The sequence below is a fragment of the Eurosta solidaginis genome, chromosome 1, assembly GCF_040869045.1.
Source record: "Eurosta solidaginis isolate ZX-2024a chromosome 1, ASM4086904v1, whole genome shotgun sequence".
Lineage (NCBI taxonomy): Eukaryota > Metazoa > Arthropoda > Insecta > Diptera > Tephritidae > Eurosta > Eurosta solidaginis.
The window spans coordinates 90328331-90337922 of record NC_090319.1 but is presented as its reverse complement, the minus strand read 5'-3'; positions in this window follow the sequence as shown (position 1 = coordinate 90337922).

Genomic DNA, 9592 nt, shown 5'->3' with positions numbered 1-9592 from the left:
CGTGGTTTCTCAAGAACCGTTGCTAGGTAGCCGTAATTAGTTTGCCCTTCAGATGTCATCCAAGGTAGTCTCATTTAATTTCGGCTTAGTTTACTGTACTTCACCGTTATATGTAAATTGCCATAACACAAAGATGTAATAACATAAAGCTCCGGTGTTTTAACCTTATTGTTATTTTAATGCGGCTTCTCAAGAACCGCTGCTATCTAGCTGTAGTTGGTATACCCTTGAAACGTTAACCAAGGTTGCTCAATTTAAGTAAATTTTTTCCTCCAATACTATAGATTGCAGTAGCACAAATGCAATAATTTTCCGTTGTTTCAATTTTGTTTTTGCTTCAATATTCAATTTAATATACGTGGTGACTTCATAAACACAGTTGGTTGATCATTTTTTGTAGTAATTTTTTCCAATGTCACCAAAGGTCGAAAGTTAATATCTTCTTTTAGAATTTGTTGCAATCAGTCCAATTAATTATTTGTGGACAGCTTTTTTCCACCATGAGTATCAATTTCAAAGTTTTAAAACTTCTCGAGCCCTACGTTGGGCGCCAATTATAATATTTTATTTAATTTTTTAAATAGTTTTATTTATTAATTCAAACAGGGTCTACTGATACTAATACTACATATATCGTAGCGCACGACCTTCATATTCAAATTGCAACCAAAATCTCATCAGAAAGAATTCCAATAAGAATTGGCCTACCGCTTACTTGCTCTCTGCTGTAACAAGAAACTGGTTTTCGCTATGAAACAAACATTATACAAAAATACTGAGGTTACCGCTAGCTTACTCTATTCTACCATGCATTATACTCTCCCAGAAGTCAACGTTGTTCACCGCAAACATTATACTCTATTCGGTGAACATTATTATCATAATGAGAAAGAATTCCAATAAGAAATGGCCGTTATCATACAAACAGATAGCTCTCCCAGCAATAACCCACTCTTACATTGCAAGAGATGGCTATGCCGTTAAGTATTGTACTAGTGATGTTAAATTGTGCATCACTTAATCTTACATTGCAAGTGATGATGATGACGCAGTGTTGTACTCGTGACGTCAAACTGTGCATCACTTATTCTTACATTGCAAGTGATGTTGATGTCGCGAAGTGTTCTACTCGTGATGTTAAAGAGTGAATCACCTACTCCTACACTGCAAGTCAAGGTGATGACGTTATGTATTGTACTCGTGATGCTATAGAGTGCATCAGAAAGCAGATCGAACTACATGGGTGGTCATTGTGACTTAACTTATATATAATGATTAACCTTGATATATTAGATGACCTGCAAAGAAAAGAAACATTTGGACCAATTTATGTATGTAAGTCAGCACACATGCTAATTTCATCACTGCGATGTTTATTAAATCTTATTATGAAAGTCAACCTTTTATATGTTGTAATGACTAGTTAGTACATTTTTTATTTTTTTATTTTCAATACAATACACTTAAAGCTTTAATTTCGATTAAAAATTTATATTTGCTTAAAACTAAGGCTTCTCTTATTTGTATAAATTAATAATATTGATAATATAATAAATCTTAAGAATCAGAAAAATATGTATCTAATTAGCTACAGTATATAAATATCTTAATCTATCTTAGTTACTTTCGCTATTTTCATAAAAAGAGGCGCAGATGCTATCTTGGTAGCTATATACCGTTTCATAAGTGGTAGCTTTAACATGGGTTGTGTTAATATTTGAAAATGCCCAGTCAATTTGGGTACCTGCAGGTGTAGTGAAATACTGGGGGTATAACAGTGAATTGAAGTTATTATCTCTCAGCAGATGTTGAATTCTATTATCTCCAGACTTAAGGCATAGATTAAAGTCACTCAAAATTAAGACATTTTTTTCATGCAGATCTGTCGTGAGAATTTCTCGCAGTTCTGATTCAAAATGCCTGATAGGAAATGTGGAATTCCTATAAAGCACCAATATGTGATAATCTTTGCATTTGAATACAACGATTTCTAAAACCTTGCGACCAGAGCAAATTTTTTTCACCTTACATAATTCGATTGCGGAAGCAATGTTAGGTCTCGCATACACTACAACGCCTCGCTGATTTCTGTTTTCCGTTTCGGTGCTGCCTATCCGTAAAGCATTTAGTGAAATAAACCCAGGAATTTCAAAGTGTTCAGATGGATAACTCAATTTCTCGACAAAGCACAGGATATCCGAAGATAGCATCAAGATGTCATTATTTATATCATTTATGTGAGCATGAAGACTCTGGACTTTATGAAATATAATTTGAAGGCTCAATGTTCGAGAAAGCATAAAGTTGAATGTTGGGGCCAAAGCTTTTGTTGTGGTCAAATCAGTCAACTGCCTAAAAACAGGATCAGATTCACAAAAGGGATTGGGTGGAATGAAGTTACCTAATATAAATAGACCGCCTCCAAATACTTGCCATGTTTCCAATATTGGTTTTATATTAATTTCGGTGGGCGCCGTCGCCAAACTTGATAAGGCATCTAGGTCAATAAAGTGTACTCAGACTTTTATATTAATTAAATTACACTTTATTTAAATAAAACTTTCTCGGAACGCGTCTGCACTTTTGAGTTGGCAAAATTATAATAATGGCGGTGAAACATGAAAAATGCCGAGCCATCATTGCCAGTCATTTTTCGTGTTTCACCCCACATATATCTTACTCTCTCTTGCACGCTATATTTCAATGCTCATGGCATATTGTGTTGTGTTGTATTCATTTTATTTGTAACATTCACATTTAAATATTATTGAGAGCAACAATGTTGCGATGATGCTAGATGATTATTAAAAAGTTAAATTGGGGGATTTTATCCTCACATCACCCTTTTTGGGGAAAAGAAGAATTGACAAAGTGATCAATTTTGTCACATTCTTCTTTGGCCAAAAACTTATAAAAATTGTTGCAAACAAACGAATATATATTTATATTAGGGTGTTCCTCCCCTTTTTAATTCGTTGGTTCGGAACCATTTTTATTACTGATTATTACAAATTAATGAATTTGATTTTAATTTACTAAATTATGTTGTTTTTTCTTCTTTTTGTTGTAGATATTTACATTTTAATATATATTAAATTTGTTAAAGTTTTACATTTTTAATCTTTGCTGCTTTTGAAATATGTCTTTTTTCTGTGTTATTTTTTTTCTTTTGTTTGAACTTAAGAAATACGAACAATTTTCATGAAATAGGTTTTTTTTGAATATACAAAATTTGTGTTATTTTACTTTTTTTTTGTTTTAACAGTTTTTAAGCCTTCGTGGCTGCTTAAATGCTAGTAAGTAAATTTTGGATTTGGAGTAATGTTAATTTACTTTACTTAGGCGGTTTTTGTGTACCACTTTTTCTTTGTTTTTAACTTCATCGAAAATAGTTACGTTAGGTTCGTTAATTTTAGTTATAATAAAAGGACCTTGGTAAATATGTTCATGCTTATGATGTGTTTCTTTTTGTAAAAGTGCTTTATCTCCGATTTTTACAATTAAAGGTCGTGCCGTTTTATCATATAGATTTTTACTTTGTAGCTTATTTTTATTAATTAGGTTTTGTGCCATTTTGTGCGTTTTCTGCATCCTAAACTTAACTTCTTTGGCATAGTTTTCGACATTATAGATCGGGTCAATTTTTTCTTTTGTCAATTCATTAGGCAAAGTTGCCTTTTTCCCAAAGACTAACTCGTAAGGCGAAAATTGATTGTCGAAAACTGTGCTACTCGTAGTGTTGTGTAGGAAGGTAAAATATTTTAAATGAGCATTCCAATCAGAAAAAGTGTCTTTTTAAATATGCACGTAAGTATTCATTAAAAACTCTATGATTACGTTCAATCGTGCCAACAGTTTCATGATGGTATGCAGTTGAAAAATTATGTTGAATATTTAAAAGCTTTGTTAATTCTTCGAATAATTCATTTTTAAATTCAGTACCTAAATCTGATTTTATGGCATTCATTGTGCCGTAAGTTAAAATGAATCCTTCAAAAATAGCTGAAGCGATTGTTTTTGCCGATTTGTCTGGTACAGCGACTGTTACCAGATATTTAGTCATGTCGCAAGTCATGGTAAGTGCGAACTTATTACCATATTTGGACTCAGGTAGTGGTCCTATTGTGTCAATTACTAGTATATCAAATGGTTTACAAGGAGTTGGTGTTAAAACAAGTTTTTCTTTTGTTTTAGTTTTAACCTTGTTTAAAAGACAATCTTTACAATTTTTGATATATTTCGATATATCACGAGTCATGTTCTTCCAATAAAATTTTGTTCGCAATTTTGCGTAAAGTCTTTTCATTCCGCAATGTCCACCAGAAATGGGATCATTATGGTAAATTTTCATAAGTTTTAATTTTGTATCTTCATCTGTTACTGTTTCCACTGGATCTGTTAAAATAATTTCTAATGATTTTAAAATTTTATTTCCAATATTTTTGAAATTTGTAATAGTATAATGTTCGAACATAATATCGTTTTTAGGCCATTCAATTTGCTTAATTTTGCGCTTGCCGGCTTCTGATTCAAGCCTCGAAAGTAATTTCTCTAAAGTCATTATTTCGTTAACAAGCTCAAAACTAAGTAACTCGAGTTTCTTATGTTTAGTATGCGCAAAAATTCTTAAATTTGTTGTTTCATTATTTTTATCGTACGTAATTACAGATCTTATTCGTGGAACTTTTTTCGAAAAATTAAATGAAAATTTGTCGTAGACATGTAAAGTAAGTTGTGTTTCGTCGTTTTTGTCTGTTTTCCTATGTAAATTTTTGTCGTTTGCCTTTTTTGTCATGGCTCTTGTCTGTACTGCCAAAATTTGTTTGTTAGCTTCTTTAATCTCATCGATTGTTATACGCGATAGTGCATCAGCACAAACGTTTGATTTACCTTTTATATATACAATAGTAAAGTTATATTCAGACAGTTCCAGTCTTATTCTTGAAAGTTTTGAAGATGGGTCTTTCATGTTGAATAAGTATACTAGAGGTCTATGGTCTGATTTTACAATAAAATGGGTACCATACACATATGGTCGAAATTGCTTGATTGCAAAGTAAATGGCTAAAAGCTCTAATTCTATAATGGGTTTTTTCTGTTCGGCTTTATTAAATGCTTTAGAAGCGAAACAAATTGGTAAATCACTACCTTGCTGTTCTTGACTTAAAATAGCGCCACATCCAGTTGTGGAAGCATCAACTGTAATAATGAATTGTTTAGTAAAATCTGGATATTGAAGTAATTTTGGTGAAAGTAACGCTGCTTTCAAAGATAAAAATGCTCTTTCGCACTCTACATCCCATACAAATTCAACTCTTCCTGCTTAATCGATTCAGAGGCGCTGCCAGAGACGCAAAATTAGGTATAAACCGTCTGTAATAATTTGCAAACGCGACAAATCGTCGTACTGCGTCTTTGTCAGTCGGTTTCGTATACTTTTTAATTGCGTTTATTTTAGAGTCGTCTTGCAACAAACCTTTGGCTGAACATTTATGACCTAAAAATGTAACTTCTGGTCGTAAAAATTTGCATTTATTTGGGTTAAGTCTGAGATTGAAAGATCTACAAGTATCGAAGACTTTTGAAAGATTTTTGATGTGGTGTGCTTCACTACACCCTATGACGATAATATCGTCGACGTACAAAAATGCGACATTGGGTGGTATACCCAAAAAAGCTATTGTCATCATTCGTGAGAACGAATTTGATGCTATATTTAAGCCAAATGGAAGCACTTTCCATCTAAATGCGCCACGGTCAGTGCTGAAAGACGTAATGTCACGAGAATCAGGATGCAAGGGGATTTGATGAAATCCAGAAAAAAGATCTAATGTGGAAAAATATTTTGCTCTACCCAGATTGTCTAAAATATCGTCAACTCTAGCTAGTGGGAATTTATCAGCAATGAGTTTTTGTTTACCGCGCGAAAATCTACGCACATACGATATGGTTTTTGACCATTAGTATCTTTCTTTGGAACTACAATCAAAGGACTATTGTAATTCGAATAACTGGGTTCAATCAAATCATTGTCTAATAACTTATTTACTTGGCGATTTATTTCTTCGCGTTGAGAGTATGGCAATCTATAATTTTTAACATATACCGGATCGTTGTCTGTCAATCTTAGTTTTTGCTCGTAAAAGTTATTTAAAGTCATTTTGTCCGTGTCAAGAGCGAAAATGTCGGCATAATCTATGCAAAGGTCAATTAATTTACTATGAGCATGTTGAGGTATTTGATTTTTTAAAATCGAAATTAGTTTTTTCGTACGTTTGTCTTCTGTTTCTGTCTTGTTAATTGTATAAACATTGTAGTTTGAAAGTTTTTCTGTCCGAATACTTTTTCTTTTTACATACTTTACATCATCCGTGGTATTTATAACTTTAATTATTGGGTTACTGGAATTAACAATGCACCTAGCTGTGAAAACACCTCATTCAATTTCCTGCGAGTCCACGAAAAGTGGTTCGGGTGAATCTCCTAAATCAAAAAGTCTGAATATTTCGCATCTTGGTGGAATGATACAACTGTCGCCTTCTGTTCCGTGTAGGATTGGTATCGCGACTTTTTCGTTACCTACCCAAAAGGAAATACTATTTCTTTCATAATTAATAATGCATTTGTTAATTTTCAGAAAATCTTTACCCAGTATGCCATCGGATGGAATATTAAAGTCTTCATTTACTACATGTAAAGTATGTTTAATAGAAAAGTTAGAAAAATTTAAATTTGCTGTAATTTTACCTAAAGTGGAAACTGAATTTGAAGTGACACCGGTAATGTTAATAATGTCGTTCGTATTTAAGGCAATATTTCTGTCTAGACATGATATTTTTATTAAAGAAATGTCGGCTTGAGTGTCTACTAGGAAAGAACAAAATTTTTGTAACTCGTTTAATTGTAATTCTATGAAGTCAGAGTAATTTAAATTTAAACAATAGATGGCTATTGGTGAGGGAAGTTCGCTTACTCGCTTAATTCGTCCTCCCTCAGTGTTCGCTCCTGAGGGGCACTGGCGTTTAAAGCGCGAACGTTTGCGTTTCGACCTCTACCGTTATAATTTCTATATCTTTGATTGTTGTTACCGTTATAGTTACTATTATATGAAAATGAACTATTATTTCTATAACCAGTATAGCCGCGGTTTGGGTAAAAACCTCGATAACTACCACGTGAATTTCTAAATGTACTGTTACCACGTGATCGAAAAGCTAAAACCTGACGCTCAGTTACTTCATTGTTTTGTTCTACAATTAATTTTGCTACGACGTCTTTCGGATTAGTAAATGCCGTTGAGGCTAAAATGGTTTTTACTAAATTGGATTTTGCGTTTAAACGACACACGTTAACAGTTTGTTCGACTGCCATTTCATGAGCTTTCGTTTGAGTGATCCCTTCAATAATAAGAGACCGCTCAAGTGAGTCAGCTAAATCTTCAACTTTTTTGGCAAAATCTGTATAATTGTTACCGTTAACATGCAACGCTGCAATTCTCCCTGCTACAACTTTCGAGTTGTCCGGTTTTATCCTATTACGGAGAGCTGTTTTAATTTCGTTGACTGAAGTTACTTGTGTTGGTATTGCTTCACGAGCTTTACCCTCTAATTTTGATTTTAAGAACGCTATACAAGTATCGGTTAAATCTGCAGTAGCGAATTGTTCGAGTAATGCAATTTTGTCTATGAAATAATCAAGTGCTAGTGGATCACCACTGTAGTTTTCTCTAATAGAATTAGCACATGTGTTAATAAAAATTCTTTTATCCTCTGGTGTTGCCATGACTTGATCGTTAAGATCTGGAGCTGAATTAGAAGGTGAGGCAACGTTTGTACTAATTGTATCGTTAAGATCTGATTTTAAAGTAGGAGAAGTTGAAGTTAATATTTCACTATTTGAATCGTTAAGATTTTAAATTAAATTAGAAGTTGAATTTTGAATGGAAGAATTTTCGAAGCCTGGAAAATCTGTTGATAAAGAAAATCTATTTTCCTGGTTTGTGACTTTTTCGGTCGATGATGAAGCTAAACTTTCGTAGCTTGAGCCTGATTTATCTGAATCGGATTCTGAATCTGAAGTTTTTTGCACTTGTCTACCACTTCTAAGGTTGTACATATGAAATTACTAAAGCACTTGTTTGAATGTTGAATTTATATTTGAAGTTAAATTGTTGAAGAAAAAAAGCGAAGGAAAAATTAAAGTAATATTTAACAATTTATTAGAAGAATTAATTGAAACTGCAGTAAACTTGTATGAAAAATCTATAAAAAGTAATTGATTTTAAAATGTCACATAAGTATATAGGTATGAATTGTAAAAAAAGTCTCAAAATGTGATAATCACGGACGCACCGCTGTATTCAAAAAAATCTCAATTTGGTTTTTCACGGAACCACCGCATGTATTTAAAAAAATTAATTGGTTTTTAACGGAACCCACCGTATGTATCAAAAAATTAATTGGTTTTTTCGAAAACCACCGTATGTAAAAAAAAAAATTAATTGGTTTTATCGAAAACCACCCTAATATCAAAATCCAAAATTTATTTGAATGTGAAATTATTTTAATTGGAAAGCGAAGACACCGAATTTAATACAAAATTTTAATTTTTAATATACATACATATATAGGTTTTAAAGAAAAAAAATGCCCGTAGGCAAAAGAAATGTTAAATACGTATATGTATTTTATACTTATTGTGCTGCTGCCGTAAACGCTGCCGCTGTCGTCGTCAATGCTGCTGATGTCGGAGTTGTTTCTGCTGCTTATGTTGCTGCCGGTTTCTCTGCTGCTGATGTTGCTGCTGGCGGTGGTACAGTTGCTGATCCCGTTGTCTGAGTGGCGTGGGTTTTTGGATGCCGTTATGAATGCTGATGAGTGTAGTAATTTGTATTATTTTATACATTTTTAGATATTCGAATTTTAATTATTTTAATTATTTCCGTAGTATTTAGTTTTATTAAAGTTTTATTTTTTCCTTTATGTATTGTTGTATTAGTAGCTTCGAAAAATCTTTTATCTCCGCTCTTTATTAAAAATTGTATTTAATTAAAAAAACTTTATTATCTCTGCATCGTATTATAATTTTTGAAAATTATTAGAAAAATTTATTATCTCCGCATGGTATTATTGGATTTTTGAAAATTGTTTTTAATTAGAATTATTATCTCCGCATATTATTAATAGATTTTGTAGGAAATCGCATTTGTTAGAAAAAATTTGTATTATCTCTGCATATTATTATTACTTTTTTTTTAAAAAGTTTCTTTAGACTTATTATCTCCGTATAGTATTATTAGAGTTCTTGTAGAAAATCACAATTAATTAGAAAAATTTTTTATTGTTATATCTGATTAGAATTATTAGAGTTGTTGTAGAAACGTTTGAGTTAGAAAAATTTGTATTATCACTGCGTAGTATTATTAGGTTTTTTGATGCTAATTGAATTTGGTTAGGAAAAAAAAATTTTTACTGTCTTATTGTTGAATTATGATCTCCGCACTTGATTATTTCAATTAATTTAGCTTTAAAACTGGTTTTTCTTGAAAATTTTAAGTCTTTTTGTTATTAAAATTGCCTTTATGTCACAAGCA